We start from the raw sequence: 17,919 nt of genomic DNA on the forward strand, positions 1-17,919 counted from the left end.
GTCAAACAACTCCGACAAATGCCAAATGGGCACATATTTTAATGTGCAAAATACTACGAGAACCCAGGGGGCACCTGGAAAAACCATGGGTCTGGTGGCTGCTGCTCCGACGCTCCCAGTCCGGGTAGTAGAGAGGACGGAGAGCTGACCACTGCTCACGGTTGCTCTGGCCGTGTCCACGCCACGTGCCCAAGGTGCTCAGGAGACACCCAGCTGCCCCAGTCGCAGAGGCCTTCAGCCTTAGAGGAAGGCTCCCAGGGAGCAGGGATACCCCTGCCCCAGATGTGTGACCCTCAAATCGTTTCAGGCCTATGGAGGGGTTGTTCTGTTGATGATGTTGTGTTAGAAAATGTATCACCGCAAACGCATTGGCCCATCAAAACTTACTTACGCTCGTGCAGAAAATTTGCGATACCTCAGAAGGACCAGCGGAGGACTAAGCCGCGCCCGCCGCACCCCGCGCGGCCCCGCCCAACATGGGCCCCGCCCACCTATAGGCCCCGCCCCGCTGCGAGCGCGAGCCCCCGCACGAGGCCCCGCCCCCGGCGTGCGCGCGCCCGGCCGCCGCCACCGCCATTTTGGAGTGACCGGAGCGCCGCCCGCGGCCCGAGCCGGTCCCGAGCCGCCGGTCCGCCGGGCTGAGTCTGTGGGCGCCGTATCCGTGGGCGCCTCGCCCGGCCGGGCCCATGTGCGCGCGGCCCGCCCCAGGCCGCCCGGGCTTCGCCTCTGCCCGCGCCCTGGCCTCCACCCGGGCCTCCGAGGAGCCGCCGCGACGCCCGGCCCGCGGGGCAGGTGAGTGCGGCCGCCCCTCAGAGCCGGCGGTACTAGCTGGCCGGGCCCGGAGGGGCCACCCCGTCAGTGTCCTCATGTCGGCGTCCACCCTCTGCCTGTCGCTGACCCCTCGGTGTCCACCCCTTTGTCAGCGTCCACGCCCCGCCCGTCGCTGCCGCCGTGATGCTCGCCTTGTCGGCGCCCACCCTTGTCAGCGTCCCCCAGGTCAGCGTCCCCCAGGTCAGTGCCCGCCCCGTCAGTGTCCTCTACAACGGCGTCCACCCCTGACAGTGACGTCGTGTCCGTGTCCACCACCAGTGTCTCCCATGACGGTCCACCCGCACCAGTGACCTCCACTCCGTTAGTGCCCCATGTCAGTGCCCTCCCGCCTCCTTTACCCCCTCAGAGTCCCCCAAAGCGGTGTTCACCCCCACCTGTGGTGCCCTTCCAGTCAGTGTCTCCCACATCAGTGACCCCCCCAGGTGCCCTCCTCCCTGTCAGTAACCTCCCCCTAATGTCCTTCCTCCCCCTGTGCTGCCAGTGCCCCCAACATCAGTGCCCCCCCCAGGCGAGATTCCCCCATCAGTCCTCCCAAGATTGTCGGTGTCCCCACTCCCCTCCTCACTGCTTCCTCCCTGACGCCTCTCTGTTAGGGACCCTTCCCGGCAGTGCCCTGACCCGCCTGCCAGTGCTACGCCTCGCAGTGCCCTCCAGGGCCGGTGTCCTGCCTGTCGATGTGGGACTCTCCACTGCCCGCTGTCATCAGTCCCCTTATCCACTCACCGGCTCCTCTCCCTGCTACTGTCCCCTTTCCATTACCACGTGAGCTCATGTGTCTCCAGTCACCTACCCCCATTCTGTCACCCCCTTACCCCTCACAGCCCCATTTCTTCCCTCATCTCCATCACCCCTTCCCTTCACACCGGTCACCTTCCCTCATGTACTTTACGGGCCCATTGAATGTCCTCCCACCGTCACTGTGACGTCTTCCACACACCCCCACTTCTGCTTTGTGTCCTTACAGCCTAACTACCTGCATCGTCCACCCACTTGTTACTGACCGCTCCCACTTTGGTACTTACCCCCTGCCCTGTCACCACCAGCTCGTTCAGCCTGTCACTTCGGCTTAGTTCCTGCATTTCACGGTACCCCCTCCCCCATTTTGTCCCTGTACCCACCTGTCTTGTCCTTAGGGCCTTTTCCAGCATGTTACTCTTTCACCACCTGTCACCTCCCCCCATGGCCTCTTCCTGCCATGCCCTTGGCCTCTCAGTGCCCAGGCCCTCACTGGCTCAGCTGTTCACCTCTTCTTCATGTCCCTTCCTTTCTGGCTTCTCTTCCCTTTTGGCATCTCACACTGTCACGTCAGCTAAGCTCTGGAAGGCAAGAAGCAGCTGGTTATGAGAAGAGTCGGGGACAGAGACTTCTAGACCGAGGGGGCAGCACATGCAAAGGCCCTGAGGTGGACCTCCAGGAACCTAGATAAGACTGATAATGTGGCCAGGGTAAGGGGGAGACACACAAGAGCCTTGGTTAGGGCATTGGCCTTACAATCATGCTGTTCCTTGCAGGCTGTTGAGTCTGAGTTTGAGGGACCCAGGCTGGAGATTGAGTTGGGGAGGGCCATCAACACCTGAATAGGAGGGGGAGAGACAAGGCATTGGGAGTGAGTGTGTTTGTGGTTTAGACCTTGGTGACGACTGAGGGAGTGATTTTGGAGGTAGAGCTATTGGGACGTGCTGATGGATTAGGAGAGGGGTGTGAGGGGAAGAGAGGACTCGGGATGATTTCTGGGCTTATTGATGGCGTACGTGGGTGGACTGGGGCACTTTGGATGGGTGGATGGGGAAGCTGGGGGTGGTGGTGGCAGTTGCAGGGGAGTTGTTTTAGGTTGGAGGCGGAAAGTAAGGCTTTCTTGTGGCTGAAAGTAGTGGGAGAAGTCTGACAAGTTAAAGGGTAGTCAGGGAGAAGGAATCTCGCAGAAGAATCTGGAGCCCAGAGGAGAGGTCAGGCTGCAGGTATACGACCTCAGCACGGGATAATGTTTGAACCCTAGGAAATGGCTATTTGTTTGCACACACATGCAGCAGAACACTTTGATCATTTATTGTGTGCTGCTGTCTTAAATGCTTAATATGAATTATTTAATCCTCACAGGAACCCTAGGGTATAGGAACTATTATTTTACTGTTTTATAGATGAAGAAACTAAGATATACAACAAACGAGTGATAGAGCCAGGATTTGCATCCCAGGCTGGCAGATTCAAGCCTCTCCTCCCCTTTTTCTTTTGGTTAAGGAAAAGGCTAACTTTTGAAGTACTGTTTTTACATTTTTGAATAATAACGGTAATCGATTATGTTTTAGGCACTTTGGTGTTCGTGCACGTATGTGTTCCAATAAAACTTCATTTAGAAAAACAAGTCCAGCCACTTTTTAAAGTAGCTCATTAAAAAAAATAAAGTGCCTCATTTAATCTTTTTTACTTTTTTTTTTTTGGCCACACCGCGCCTTGTGATATCTTAGTTCCCTGACCAGGGATTGAACCTGGGTCCACGGCAGTGAAAGTCCAAGTCTTAACCACCAGACAGCCAGGGAATTCCTGATTTTTTTTTTAAGGACAAAGTGCTTTACCTTTTGTTAGCTTTGTATTTTCATGAGACATAACATTTTGACATAAAGTGAGTACGTGTCTTGTGCAGAATTTACTATAGACCAGAGAGTGAAAACCAGTGCTAAATTCTATATTTTGACATCTAACCCAGTAATCATTTAATTTTTTTTTTTTTTTTTTTTTGGCCATGCCATGCGGCACGTGGGCTCTTAGTTCCCCTCCCAGGGATCGAACCTGTGCCTGCTGCATTGGAAGCCCGGAGCCTTAACCACTGGACCGCCAGAGAAGTCCATTTAATTCTTAAAAACAAGTTAATGAGGTCATTACTCTTAATATTCCTGTTAATATTCATGTGAGAACACTGAGGCACAAACAAGTAATGTACCCAAGGGTAGCGGTAAATAAATGGGAGAGCCAGGACTCAACTCATGTGGTCAGACTCCAGTGGGTGGTTATGCACATGGTAATCTGAACTCAGCATAAAATTCAAAGGACACCAAAATGTGTATCATTCTCACCCTGTCCATCAGCTATCCTCTTCCTCTTGGAAATCATGTCATGTCCATATACAGCAAGCAGCTCTCTTTTTAACACAGAATGTGCAATCTTTTATTTCTTTAAAAATATTCCACCATCTAAAAATTATTGAAGAGTATTTTACACCCAATGCAAAGTACAGATCCTAAGTATATAAGTTTGATGAATTTTAACAAATGTATACACCCGTGTGTCCATCACTCATGTCAAGATATAGAACATTTCTGTCATCCCTAAAAGTTTTTCTTTGTGTCCCTTTTCAGGTATTAAAGCCATCCTTCAAAATCGCAAGGCAACAATTGTTCTGATTTCTATTTTTACAGATTAATTTTGCACATCCTTGAACATCATGTAAATGGAGTCATAAAGTATATGCTCTTTTGTGTCTGTCTTCTTTTACTCAGATGTTTTTGAAATTTATTGATTTTGATGCCTGTGTCTATAGTTTTATAGTTTGAGTAGTATTCCTTTGTGTGAAAATATTTTTCTTATTGATAGACATTTGGGTTGCTTTCACTTTTTAGCTGTTGTGAGTAAAGTCACTGAGTTTATTGTACGTTCTTTTGTGGACATATGTTATATCTTTTGAGTAAATATCTAGGAGTGGAATTGCTGGGTCATAGTATAGATATATGTTTAATTTGTTTTTAGAAAATGCCAAACAGGGACTTCCCTGGTGGCACAGTGGTTAAGAATCTGCCTGCCAATGCAGGGGACATGGGTTCGAGCCCTGGTCTGGGAAGATTCCCACATGCCATGGAGCAACTAAGCCCGTGTGCCACTACTAAGCCTGCACTCTAGAGCCCAAGAGCCACAACTGCTGAGCCTGTGTGCCACAACTGCTGAAGCCTGCACACTTAGAGCCCATGCTCCGCAACAAGAGAAGCCACCACAATGAGAAGCCTGCACACCGCAATGAAGAGTAGCCCCCGCTCACCGCAACTAGAGAAAGCCCATGCACAGCAACAGAGACCCAGTGCAGCCAAATAAATTTAAAAAACAAAACAAAACAAAAAATGCTAAACAGTATTTCCAAACTGGTACCATTTCATACTCCCATCAGTAATGTATGAGAGTTCTAGTTTCTCCACATGCATACCAACTCTTGATATTGTCAGTCTTTTTAATTCAGGTGGTAGTGGTATTTCATTATGGTTTTAATAACAGTGGTGAGCAACTTTTCATACGCTTTTTGACCATTTGTGTATCTCTTGCGAAGCGTCAGGTCTTTTGTCCACTTTTTGTTGGATTGTCTTTATTATTCAGTTTTAGGAATTCAAAAAAATATTCTGGTTGTAAGTCCTTTATGATATTTGTGTGTATGTACATACATACATATACAATGAGGGAGTGGGAGGAGGAGAGGAAGTGAGGGGTGAATGTTGTTTCCTATTTTGTGGTTTGCCTATTTGTTTCTTAATGGTATCCTTTTTTTTTAAAATTTTATTTATTTTTGGCTGTACTGGGTCTTTGTTGCCGTGCACGGGCTTTCTCTAGTTGTGGTGAGTGGGTGCTACTTTTTGTTGCAGTGCATGGGCTTCTCATTGCCTCATTGCGATGGCTTCTTTCGTTGCGAAGCACAGGACCTAGGTGTGCGGGCTTCAGTAGTTGCGGCACATGGGCCCCAGAGTGCATGAGCTTCAGTAGTTGTGGCACGTGGGCTCAGTAGTTGTGACGGGCTATAGAGTGCAGGCTCAGTAGTTGTGGCACACAGGCTTAGTTGCTCTGCAGTATGTGGGATCTTCCTGGACCAGGGATCGAACCTGTGTCCCCAGCATTGGCAAGCGGATTCTTTTTTTTTTTTTTTTTTGTGGTACGCGGGCCTCTCACCATTGTGGCCTCTCCCGTTGCGGAGCACAGGCTCCGGACGCGCAGGCTCAGTGGCCGTGGCTCACGGGCCCAGCCGCTCCGTGGCATGTGGGATCTTCCCGGACCAGGGCATGAACCCGTGTCCCCTGCATCGGCAGGTGGACTCACAACCACTGCGCCACCAGGGAAGCCCGGCAGGCGGATTCTTAACCACTGCACCAACAGGGAAGTCCCCCCAATGGTATTTTTTTACGAGCAGAAAATTTTAATTTGGATGAAGTCAAAATTGGTCAATATTTTATTTTTACGTTTTTTATGTGTTGTAAGACAGTTGTGCCTGTACCAGAATTGTGAAGATACTGTCCAATGTTTTGTCTTTGTAGAAGCTTTATAGTGGTAGCTTTTGTATTCAGGTTTATGATTCCTCTTTTTCTTTTCTTTTTTTAAAAAATATTTACTTATTTATTTTTATATTTATTTATTTGGCTCTGCTGGATCTTGTATTTATTTATTTATTTGGCTGCGGCATGTGGGCTCTTAGTTGCGGCATGCAGGATCTAGTTCCCCGACCAGGGATCAAACCCAGGCCCCCTGCATTGGGAGCATGGGGTCTTAACCACTGGACCACCAGGGAAGTCCCGCTCTTTTTCTTTTAAACAGCTTTATTGAGATACAAATGACGTATAATAAACTACACATGTTTAAAGTGTAAAATTTTATAAGTTTTGACATATGTGTACACCTGTGAAATCATCACCACAGTCAAGATAGGGAATGTATCCATCGTTTCTCAAATTTCCTAATGCCCCTTTGGATCCCTCCTTCCCACTCTTTTTTGCCCTTCCACGTCCAAGCAAATACTGATCTCCTTTATGAATGATCTATCTTGCATGATTTTTTGTGTGAGGTGGAAAAAGGGTACATTTTTTTCCCTGTATGAGTTACACAATCATTCTAGCATCGTTTGTTGAGAACTCTTTTTCCTCCTTTAAATTGCGTGGGAGCCTTCGTTATAAATTAATTGAACATGTGTATGCAGGCTTATTTCTGGGCTTTTTGTTATGTTCCATTGGTCTATATTTCTATCCTTTGCCAACACCATGCTGTCTTAATGTCTGTAATTTTATGGTCAGTCTGGAAATCAGGTAGTGTGAGACCTCCACCTTTATTCCTGTGCAAAATTATCTTGCCAGTTGTAGAATAAGCTCTTCAATTTGGATAGGAATTTTTGCTGCAGTTTGGTTGGGATTACTTTTTTTTTTTTAACCAATCACTTGTATTTATTTCAGGACATAATATACTATTTTGACCCATGGACGCTGCTAAACTATAATCCTGTTAAATATCTATAGGATATTTTATTTTTGTAAAGATAGGTCTTTAAAAAAAAAGGAGATTAATAACATATCAAAATTAGATTGAAAACATAGGTCATTGCTTTCATTCTCTGTCCTAGTGTTAAAGATGTTACAAAGACACACAGAATATCACCTGGCTGGTCTCTTTTGGGGAAGCTATATTCAAATTGACAAAAAGTACCCCTACATTTACAGACACAGCTGTTGTCCAAGGGGTCTTTCTCTGATTTTAGCAAAGAAAAACAGTCCAGGGGCTTCCCTGGTGGCGCAGTGGTTGAGAATCTGCCTGCCGATGCCGGGGACATGGGTTCGAGCCCTGGTCTGGGAAGATCCCACATGCCGCGGAGCGACTGGGCCTGTGAGCCACAATTACTGAGCCTGCGCATCTGGAGCCCGTGCTCTGCAACAAGAGAGGCCGCGATAGTGAGAGGCCTGCGCACCGCGATGAAGAGTGGCCCCCGTTTGCCACAACTAGAGAAAGCCCTCGCACAGAAACGAAGACCTAACACAGCCATAAATAAATAAATAAAATTTAAAAAAAAAACAAAAAAACAGTCCAAATTGTATTCTTTATACTAGGTGATTTAACTAGTATATACCATGTTTGGCACATGGTATTATTTTTCTCCTACTGGAACAAGTTCTTGTTTTCTCAAAGCCTTTCCCCAACTTTTCTAAAATTAAGCTTAAATGTTTATTTCAAGCCTTCAAAGTAAAATGCTATCCTCATATATACATGTACCAGGTTGGTATATTCATATCTATCCTTTCCAATAGCAGGCTAAGCAAAGACATGGATTTAGAGCTGTATTAATGTATTAAAGCAAAAGACAACCCAGCTTAATATCAAGAAAAATTGTGACCTTTCATGTAGTGCTTGACAGAGAAAACACTGATTTTGGCACATTGTCTTATTTTATTCAAGTAGAAGTCTGCTTACACATGGTCCAAGAACACCCAAATAACAAAGCAAAGATTGGTCTTCAAACATAGCCAATGATGCCACGCTTGCCTATGATCTCGCCAACATAAAACCACATCCACATCTCAGTGGCCACCAAACCATTCAGTAGAGCTTCCTGAACTGTTAGCTGTTTGAAGCTACCAGTTTGAGCACTATTGATAATTTTTTTCAAGCTTTGAATAGCTGTAGGGATCTCAGCAGGGGTTGGAGGAACCAGCTCAACCTTGGCATAGTGCCAAAATGTGGCCAGTCGAGGCTTCGAGTAAGTCACAGCAGCGCTGACCAGCGCCAGGGCCGTCTCTGTGGGCCATGGTTCCATGATGGAAAGCCCGTCGTGCCGACTGCGGTTGGGATTACATTGAATCTATAGATCACTTTTAGAATTGAGTTATTAACTTTGAGTCTTCTGTGCAAATGGTATATCTCTCCATTTATTTAAATTTTCCTTAATTTTTCTCAGCAACGTTTTGTAATTTTCAGTGTGAAAAGTACACCTTTTTCGTTAAGTATGTTTGTAGGTACTTGATATTTTTGATGTTATTTAAAATATTTTTATATTGTTTTTCAACTACTTGTTTTTTTAATAAGTATTTTCTAAAGTATTTATTTATTTATTTTATTTTGGCTGCACCGGGTCTTAATTGTGGCACGTGGCATCTTAGTTGCGACATGCGGGATCTTTTAGTTGCAGCATGTGGGCTTCTTAGTTGCGGCATGTGGATTCTTAGTTGTGGCATGCATGAGGGATCTAGTTCCCCGACCAGGGATCAAACCCGGGCCCCCTGCATTGGGAGCTCGGAGTCTTGCCCACTGGACCACCAGGGAAGTCCCTGAACTACTTAATGTACAAAAACACAGTTGGTTTATGTATACTTATCATGTATCTTACAACTTTGCTCAATTCACTTATCAGTTCTCATGGTAGGTTTGTATATTCCTTTGTGTTTTCTGTCTATATAATCATATCATCTGTGAATAAAGACAGTTTTTCTTTCCAATTATTATGCCTTTTATTTGTTTTTCTTTGTAGTACCAGCTAGAACCTCTAATACAATGTTGAATGGAAGTGGTGATAGTGGGTCTTCATTGGTTGAGGAGGTTGCTTTCTGGTTCTATTTTATGGAAAGTTTTTACCATGATGGGGTGTTGGAGTTTGTCAAATGCCTTTTCTTCATTTGTTGGGATGATTATTTGGTTTCTGTCCTTTATCCTATCAATATGATGTGTTGTATTAATTAATTTTCAGATGTTAAAGCAACTTTGCATTCTTAGGATAAATCCCCTTAGTGTGGGGTGTATAATCCTTTTTAAATGTGGCTGAGGGGGAATTCCCTGGCAGTCCAGTGGTTCGGGCTCCGCGCTTCCTTTGCAGGGGGCACGGGTTCGACCTGGTCAGGGAACTAAGATCCCACATGCCGTGTGGCACAGCCAAAAAACAAAACAAAAAAAAGTGGCTAGGGCTTCCCTGGTGGTGCAGTGGTTGAGAGTCCACCTGCCGATGCAGGGGACACGGGTTCATGCCCCGGTCCGGGAAGATCCCACATGCCGCGGAGCGGCTGGGCCCGTGAGTCATGGCCGCTGAGCCTGCGTGTCCGGAGCCTGTGCTCCGCAACGGGAGAGGCCACAACAGTGAGAGACCCGCATACCGCAAAAAAAAAAAAAAAAAGTGGCTAGATTTGGTTTACTAGTGTTAAGGATTTTTGCATATATTATATATATTCATGTGATATTTGTATATGACCTTTTTTCCCTGTATGATATCTTTTTTTAAAAAAATTTTTTATTTATTTTTGGCTGTGTTGGGTCTTTGTTGCTGTGCGCGGGCTTTCTCTAGTTGCGGCGAGTGGGGGCTACTCCTCGTTGCGGTGCGTGGGCTTTTCATTGCGGTCGGTGGCTTCTCTTGTGGAGCACAGGCTCTAGGCACGTGGGCTTCAGTAGTTGTGGCACACGAGCTCAGTAGTTGTGGCTTGCAGGCTCTAGAGCACAGGCTCAGTAGTTGTGGCGCATGGGCTTAGCTGCTCCAGGGCATGTGGGATCTTCCCAGGCTAGGGCTTGAACCTGTGTTGGCAGGTGGATTCTTAACCACTACGCCACCAGGGAGGTCCCTCCCGTATGATATCTTTTGTTTTGGTATCAGGGTATTACCGGCCCCAGAGAGTGAGTTGGGAAGGTCTTCATTTCTTTTTGTAGATTGGATTTCTGTATGGGATCATATTCCTTTGGCTTGAAGCACTTCCTTCAGTATTTTGCATGTTGTGGGTATACTGGGGACAGAATCACTCAACTTTTGTTTGTCTGAAAAAGTCTTCATTTGCCCTTCAGTTTTGAAGGATATTTTTGCTGGATAATTCTAGGTTGACAGCTTTTTTCCCCAGCACTTTGAAAAAGTTATTCTGTTGTCTTTTAGTTTCTGTTGTTTCTGATGGGGAATCAGCTATCATTCTTACTTTTGTTTACCTGATACACTTTTTCCTGCTGTGTTTAAGATGTATATTTATCTTTATTAAATAAATTCTTTATTAAAAACTTTTCAATTTGGCTATAATCTTCTAGGTGTGCTGTTTTAGTGTTTATCTTTCTTGGATCTGTGGGTTGATGTATTTAATCAACTTTGGAAACTTTTTGGCCATTGCCTCTTAAATAACTCTTTTGCCTCATCATCTGTCTTCTCTCGGGACTCCAGTAAAATAAAATATATTTTATTTTAATATTTATTTATTTATTTAGGCTGCTCTGGGTCTTAGTTGCAGCACACAGGATTTTTTTTTTTTTTTTTTTAGTTGCAGCCTGTGGACTCTTAGTTGCAGCATTCAAACTCTTAGTTGTGGCGTGCATGTAGGATCTAGTTCCCCAACCAGGGATTGAACCCGGGCCCCCTGCATTAGGCATGTGGAGTCTTACCCACTGGACCACCAGGGAAGTCCCTCCAGTGATAACTATTTTAGATTGTTTGATGTTGTCCCACAGGTTTCGAATGTGTTGGTATTTTCAAAATTCTTCTTTCTCTCTTTGTTTACATTTGTATATTTTCTTTTCATCTGTTTTCAAATTCCCTGCTTTTCTTTGTGCTCATTAGGTTATTAATTCCGTCCAGTGACATTTTAATTTCAGATACTGTATTTATTTATTTATTTATTTTGCGGTACGCGGGCCCCTCACTGTTGTGGCCTCTCCCGTTGCGGAGCACAGGCTCCAGACGCGCAGGCTCAGCGGCCATGGCTCACGGGCCCAGCCGCTCCACGGCATGTGGGATCTTCCTGGACCGGGGCACGAACCCGTGTCCCCTGCATCGGCAGGCAGACTCTCAACCACTGCACCACCAGGGAAGCCCAATCACCATATTCTTATATCCGATCCTCAGACCTTCTTCATCTTATAGCTGAATGTTTGCTCCCTTTTACCAACCTCTCCCTGCACCCCCCTGCCCCCTGGCCTCTTTTCTACTCTCTATTTCTTTGAGTTTGACCTATTTTTCTGCTTGGTTTCTTGGTGTCTCATCCCACCACATGCTGTTTAGGAGTCAGCCAAGGATTTGGGAGGAATTTAATGTAGGTTTGGGGGGGCTCCCTTTTCTGATTTTCCTGTTTGATTTTCAGCCATGCTGGTAGCCCTGAACTCTGGCCTCTTTCCTCCTTGCTCTCCTTCTGACAGAGAGCGTGTTCCCTCCAGTTTCTGCATGTTCTTGATTGGTCTCCAGTACCTCCAAATATTTGTTTTTATTTTTTAAAATTAATTAATTTATTTATTTTGGCTGCATTGGGTCTTCGTTGCCACACGCGGGCTTTCTCTAGTTGTGTCGAGCTGGGGCTACTCTTCGTTGTGGTGCACGGGCTTTTCATTGTGGTGGCTTCTCTTGTTGTGGAGCACGGGCTCTAGGCATGTGGGCTTCAGTAGTTGTGGCATGCGGGCTCTGGAGCGCAGGCTCAGTAGTTGTGGCGCACGGGCTTAGTTGCTCCGTGGTGTGTGGGATCTTCCCGGACCAGGGCTCGAACCTGTGTCCCCTGCGTTGGCAGGTGGATTCTTAACCACTGTGCCACCAGGGAAGTCCTAAATATACTCTTAAAATAATGCATTACTTATAGTTATGTAAGTAGTAAAAGAATGAAGTTATGGATACTGCGAATTAATGATTATCTCTGTGGATGAAGGGAGTTGAATAGGTTGTCAATTCTTCAGTGTATTAGAAACTATTTTTTTTAAAGTAGGCGGCATATGTGAGCAAATGGTAACATTTATTAAATCCCAATACATGGATATTTGTTATATTCTTCTCTGGACCTTTTTATATTTTAAATTTTTTCATAATTCAGAATAAATAAAGATACGTAAAACTAGATAATTATAGTGTGTTGATTCTCTGGAAGTGCTCTTGTGAGAGCACTGAGGAAGGACTCAGTGACCTGACAAGTGGTTTTTGGTGAATTTTGGACTTGAGGAGCAGACAGGAATTTGCCAGGTAGGAAGATGTGACGAAGGGTTTTCCAGGCAGAGGGGACCCAGGTGCCAAGGTGTCAGCTGTATTTAAGAAGCAGCATATTTAAGAAGCAGTGGGTGCTGGTGTGGTTGGGGAGGTGGGTGGGGATGAGGAAAGAGAACTGAGACTGTGTTGAGTGGTGGCCCCACTTAACGTGGCCTGGTGTCGAGGCTGGCAGTGTGCTCTCTGTTCCCTTTTCCTCTTTTTCTGCCTTTTTTTGGATTAAGAGTATATTTATGATTCTGTTTGGGTCTTCGTATATCTTTCATGTCTCTAACACGTCTAATATTTCCTCTAGGTTTTTGAACATACGGAGTACGGTTACAACAGCTGCTTAACTGTCCTTGTCTATTAATTTTATCATCTGTGTCGTTTCTAGGTTGATTATGGTTTGTGTTTTCCTGCTTCCTTGCATGTCTGGTCATTTTTGATTGGATGCCAAGACACTGTGACTTTTATCTTGTTGGATGCTGGGTATTTTTGTATTTCTATAAATATTCTTGACCTTTGTTCTGGAATGTTGTTAAATTACTCAGAAACAGTTTGATTCTGTGGGTCTGGCTTTTAGGCTTTGTTAGGTGGGACCAGAGTAACGTTGAGTCCAGTGTTGAGTCACTTTGCCCCACCACTGAGGCAAAAGTCTACTGAGTACTTTGTCCAATGCCCCGAAATTAGGAAATTTTCCACTGTGACTGGGAGGAAGAGTAACTCTCCTTGGCCCCGTGTGAAATTGGAGGGTGGTTCCCACTAATCCCTGACTTGGATGCCTTTCTTACACACTTCCGTTGATCAGTACCTGGCTGGAGCCCGCAGATCCTCAGCGCTGTCTACGACTCTGTCCCTTCCAGTGCTCTGCCTGTGGACTCTAGCGCCTTGGCCTTCCTGGACTCCCAGTGCTGTTTCTTGGCCTCGGGGGACTGCTGGACCCCACCTGGTGTCTCTGCTGTTACCCAGAACTACTTGTCAGGCAGAAGGCTGGGCAGTTAAAGGGCTCCTCTTGTTTCCCTCCTGTCAGGGATCACTGTTCGTCACTGCAGGATAGCCAGTGTCTTGAAAACCATTTCATTTGTAAATCTCGTCCCTGTTATTTCGTCTTGGCCGGAAGCAAAAGTATCAAAAACAGGTATTTGAATCAAGGTATTAGGAAGCATAGAAGATAGTGATGGGACCTATGAGAATGCTGACCCCTTTCTAGTTCGGGATGCCTGGGTAGGAGAGCAGAGGTGGCCTTACCTGGGTGGACATGAAGGGAATTCATGTATTTAGGGAAGGAGGTGGGGATAGGGCTTGGGAGAAAGGTGTCACAGGAGAACCAGGCTACAGAATGAGATCCTGAGGGCCTGCTGAGAAGAAGAACCCGCGTGGTCTGGGCTGGAGGACACTGGTGACAGAACGCTCGTACCTGCAGTGGGAGGACGTGGGAGAGGGTGACGCTGCCAGGGAGTGCAAGCACGGGGAGGATGCTCAGAATTTGTGCCCCCTGAGGAGAAGGTGTCACTCATTCCCTGGCTGCGTGTCCGCCGTGATGTCCCGGCTGCTTCGGGTTTCCTCCAGCTTAGACTAAGTAGAATTGGTCCAGAACATGTACGTTATAGAAGCACTGGTTCAAAGTCAGAATGTAGAGGTCTTAGGGCCCTTACAGAGATACTTCCTTATTTTGAAACTGCGTATAAAGTGCTGAAAAGCCAATTTTGAATTATTTAGCTTAATAATTTTGAAATGTTAGATGTGCCAACTTTAAAAGTAAAACAGCCAGTTATTTTACCAGCAAAATGGGTTTCTTTGGGAATAGCAGAGAGTTGCAATTCAGCACAAGCAAGCAATAGCAAAAGCCGTAGGCAAGTCTCACGAACAAAGCAGAGGAAGGTTACTTTGTAGAGAAAAAGGAGGAAGTTGGGAGGGGCTATTTTGAACAAAAGTCCATTGGAGGAAAGTGAGAGTTCAGGGTGGTGATGGTTTCTCACTGGCTGAGTTGCTGGGCAAACGGGAAACCTTCCTCCATGGGGGTCTGTGGTTGAGGCTGAGTAGCAGTGGGTGAGGGCTCCCCTTCTGGCCTCCTGACTCTATTGTAAAGGAAGTTTCCTTTGTTCTGTTTCACAGATGTAAAAAGATTTTCCTATTTTAGGAGATAACACTGACTTATTCCTGGCTTAGTAGCACAACTTCGAGTGCCTTTTTTTTTGCTTGACTTTTATATGAAATTTTAAAATACACAAATGTACAGAAAACATAATGAACACCCACGTACTCATCTCCTAGCTTTATCAGTGATTGGTACTTTGCCAGTTATTATTATTATTTTTTAATCTGTCCCTTTTTCTCTCACACTTTTTTTTTAATGTTGTGAACTGTCTATTTTTTTAAAAAACATCATTATTGGAGTATAATTGCTTTACAGTGTTGTGTTAGTTTCTGCTGTATAATAAAGTGAATCAGCTATATGCATACGTATATCCCCACATCCCCTCCCTCTTGCGTCATATCCCGACATCCCCTCCCTCTTGCGTCTCCCTCTCACCCTCCTTATCCCACCCCTCTAGGTGGTCACAAAGCACTGAGCTTATTATCTCCCCGTGCCATGCAGCTGCTTCCCAGTAGCTATCTATTTTACGTTTGGTAGTGTATATATGTCAGTGCCATTCTCTAACTTCGTCCCAGCTTACCCTTCCCCCTCCCCATATCCTTAAGTCCATTCTCTACGTCTGTGTCTTTATTCCTGCCCTGCCCCTAGGTTCTTCAGAACCATTTTTCTTTTTAGATTCCATATATATGTGTTAGTATGCGGTATTTGTTTTTCTCTTTCTGACTTACTTCACTCTGTATGACAGACTCTAGGTCCATCCACCTCACTACAGATAACTCAATTTCGTTTCTTTTTATGGCTGAGTAATATCTCTCTCACACTTTTAAAATTTGTTTGGTTCTTGTGTTTTGGTGGAGTGTTTTAAAAGTAAATCCAAGAAATAATATCATTTCACCCATGAATACTTCACTTTTTCTCTCTAACAGATAAGGGAAGTTTTTATTTTTAAAAACATAGTGGTCATGTCACTTTTACAACTAAGAGATTTACAGTAATTCCTTAATACCATCTAATACCAGCCCATATTCAGATTTCCCCAATAGCTTCAAAAATATACTCTTCGAGTTGATTCATTTTAATTGGACCCAAACAAGATCTAAATATTATATTTGACGATTAGGTCTCTTAGGGCTCTTATATTCTAGAACAGCCACCCCTCCTATTGCTAAAGTATAATTTTCAAAAGGTAAAATCATTGGGCTTCCCTGGTGGCACAGTGGTTAAGAATCCACCTGCCAGTGCAGGGGACACGGGTTCGAGCCCTGGTCCGGGAAGATCCCACATGCCACGGAGCAACTAAGCCCGTGCGCCACAACTGCTGAGCCTGCGCTCTAGAGCCTGCAAACCACAACTGCTGAAGCCTGCACGCCTAGAGCCCATGCTCCGCAACGAGAAGCCAACTGCAATGAAAAGCCCGCGCACCGCAGCGAAGAGTAGCCCCCACTCGCCGCAACTAGAGAAAGCCCGCGCACAGCAACGAAGACCCAACGCAGCCAAAAAAATAAATTTAAAAAAAAATTAATTTTTTAGAAAAAGGTAAAATCATGACTTCCATGCAAATACAGAACGAACAGTCCTGTGCTCTGCTGGTCTGTGTTGTTGTTTTTTTTTAAATAAATTATTTTATTTTTTAATTTTTTTGGCTGCGTTGGTTCTTCGTTGCTGCACGCAGGTTTTCTCTAGTTGTGGTGAGCTGGGGCTACTCTTCGTTGTGGCGCGTAGGCTTCTCATTGCGGTGGCTTCTCTTGTTGCAGAGCACGGGCTCTAGGCGCATGGGCTTCAGTAGTTGTGGCGCACGGGCTTAGTTGCTCCGCGGCATGTGGGATCTTCCCGGGCCAGGGCTCGAACCCGTGTCCCCTGCATTGGCAGGCGGATTCTTGACCACTGCGCCACCAGGGAAGCCCCCTGGTCTGTGTTTTTGTTGCATGCCTTGAAGTCAGTCCTTTCGCCAAGGAGCGCTAGTCACGTTATTTGGAAATGGTGTTAGGGATCACACCTGGAGCACTTTGGAGCACTTTCCTTCTAGAAGTTGTGATGGATCATCAGTGAGCCGTCCAGTCATCTTGTGACCAGGATATGTGTCTCTTGATAGTTATAGTGTGTAGGCATGAAACTAGACAACTTCACAGAGATCCTTCTCATGTCCTTAAATTCCAACCATTGAGTTAGTTAACCAGATTTAAAGTGGGTGTGTATCATTGGTACCAATGTCTGTAGAACAGGCATGGACAAGGGAGTTTTTAGATCCTTAATCATGAAATGTTCTGATAATTTAAATACTGAGTAAAGCTAATGATTTTTGTTTTCCTTTTCCCTATGATTTTGGTGAGTTAACTTTACAGAAGTAGAACTTAAAATAAGTTTTTTTCCTCTTATTTTTCAGGTGAAGAGATTATAAGGCTACTGAATGAAAAAATTTTTCTTAAAGTTGCATATACTCCAAGAGAAAATCCCAAATGTTTTTATATTTTGCCTAAATACAAAATTTAAACAAGGAGTTTCCCCAGAAGGTAAGATAATTGTTTTTGATTCTGTTTTATTGTGTAATTTATGCAAATATACTGTATAAGGGGACATTCGAAGATGGATGCCAACACGAATTTTAGTTTTGAAGATGTGCATATAGTGTCCTGACTTTTAGGGATTCTTGACCCTCCTGTGTCTGGTTTTGAGATGCTGTGTTGTGGAAAAGTTACTTGGTCTCTCCAAGCCAAAGGGTAATCCAAATAAAACAGGGACAGTCATGCATATGTAGTGAGGAACATGCCGTGTCTCACCCGTGGGGAATAGGTGAGATAGGCTTATATGTGTTATGGCCGCCATCAGAACACATTCCAAGTAGAAGCTGAAAAGGGGGGGAGGGGCGTGTGCCTCCAGCTGTAGTAGATGCCCCTAAAAGGTTTGCCCATTGCAATCTGATTAGATGCTGGATAAATTACAGTAGGTACAACTTCCCGGGAGCACTTCGGTGCTTAAAAATTAAGCTAACTCTTCAAAAACCAAAAGAGAAAAAGAAAAGAAAAGAAACAGTGAGTATTATGATAGCACTCTTTTGCTCCTTGCTGAAGAGAAGATAAATCCTTTTCAGAGCAAAGCATACTCAGTGTAGGCCCTCGGGATTTCTGTAGATTACGTTTAAGCAAGCTTCATTCTATATTCAGGACACACACCATTGTGAGGAGTTGGCAGAATTAGATACCCCAAGGTCTGCAGGTATTGGATAATCAGATGCAGTATATATAATAATGTATGAAATTTTTGAAGAAATACAAAATAGAATAAAAATTAGTAATGAAAACCAAGGTATCAA

The 17,919-nt window shown here is 45.1% G+C and overlaps 1 protein-coding gene and 1 pseudogene across 8 annotated transcripts in view; one reads left to right on the forward strand and one right to left on the reverse strand.

The window, feature by feature from the left end:
• The first annotated feature begins 538 nt into the window (after positions 1 to 538).
• PPP6R2 (protein phosphatase 6 regulatory subunit 2) overlaps positions 539 to 17,919 on the forward strand; it is an 83,651-nt gene continuing 66,270 nt past the window's right edge. For 5 of the 8 annotated variants that reach the window (XM_089921532.1, XM_089921535.1, XM_089921534.1 and 2 more), the window contains exons 1-2: positions 539 to 1,011; positions 16,993 to 17,119. The gene's annotated coding sequence lies outside the window, so the exon portion shown is untranslated. The remainder of the gene's footprint in view (positions 1,012 to 16,992; positions 17,120 to 17,919) is intronic. The other 3 variants (XM_022597047.2, XM_089921536.1, XM_022597043.2) reach the window with 3 other exon arrangements.
• Positions 7,034 to 8,425, reverse strand: LOC149748105 (ATP synthase F(0) complex subunit g, mitochondrial pseudogene; annotated as a pseudogene).

Source organism: Delphinapterus leucas, chromosome 11 (assembly GCF_059928025.1).
Source record: "Delphinapterus leucas isolate spDelLeu-1000000601 "Yukka" chromosome 11, BTC_Dleu_Yukka2, whole genome shotgun sequence".
Classification (NCBI taxonomy): Eukaryota; Metazoa; Chordata; class Mammalia; order Artiodactyla; family Monodontidae; genus Delphinapterus; species Delphinapterus leucas.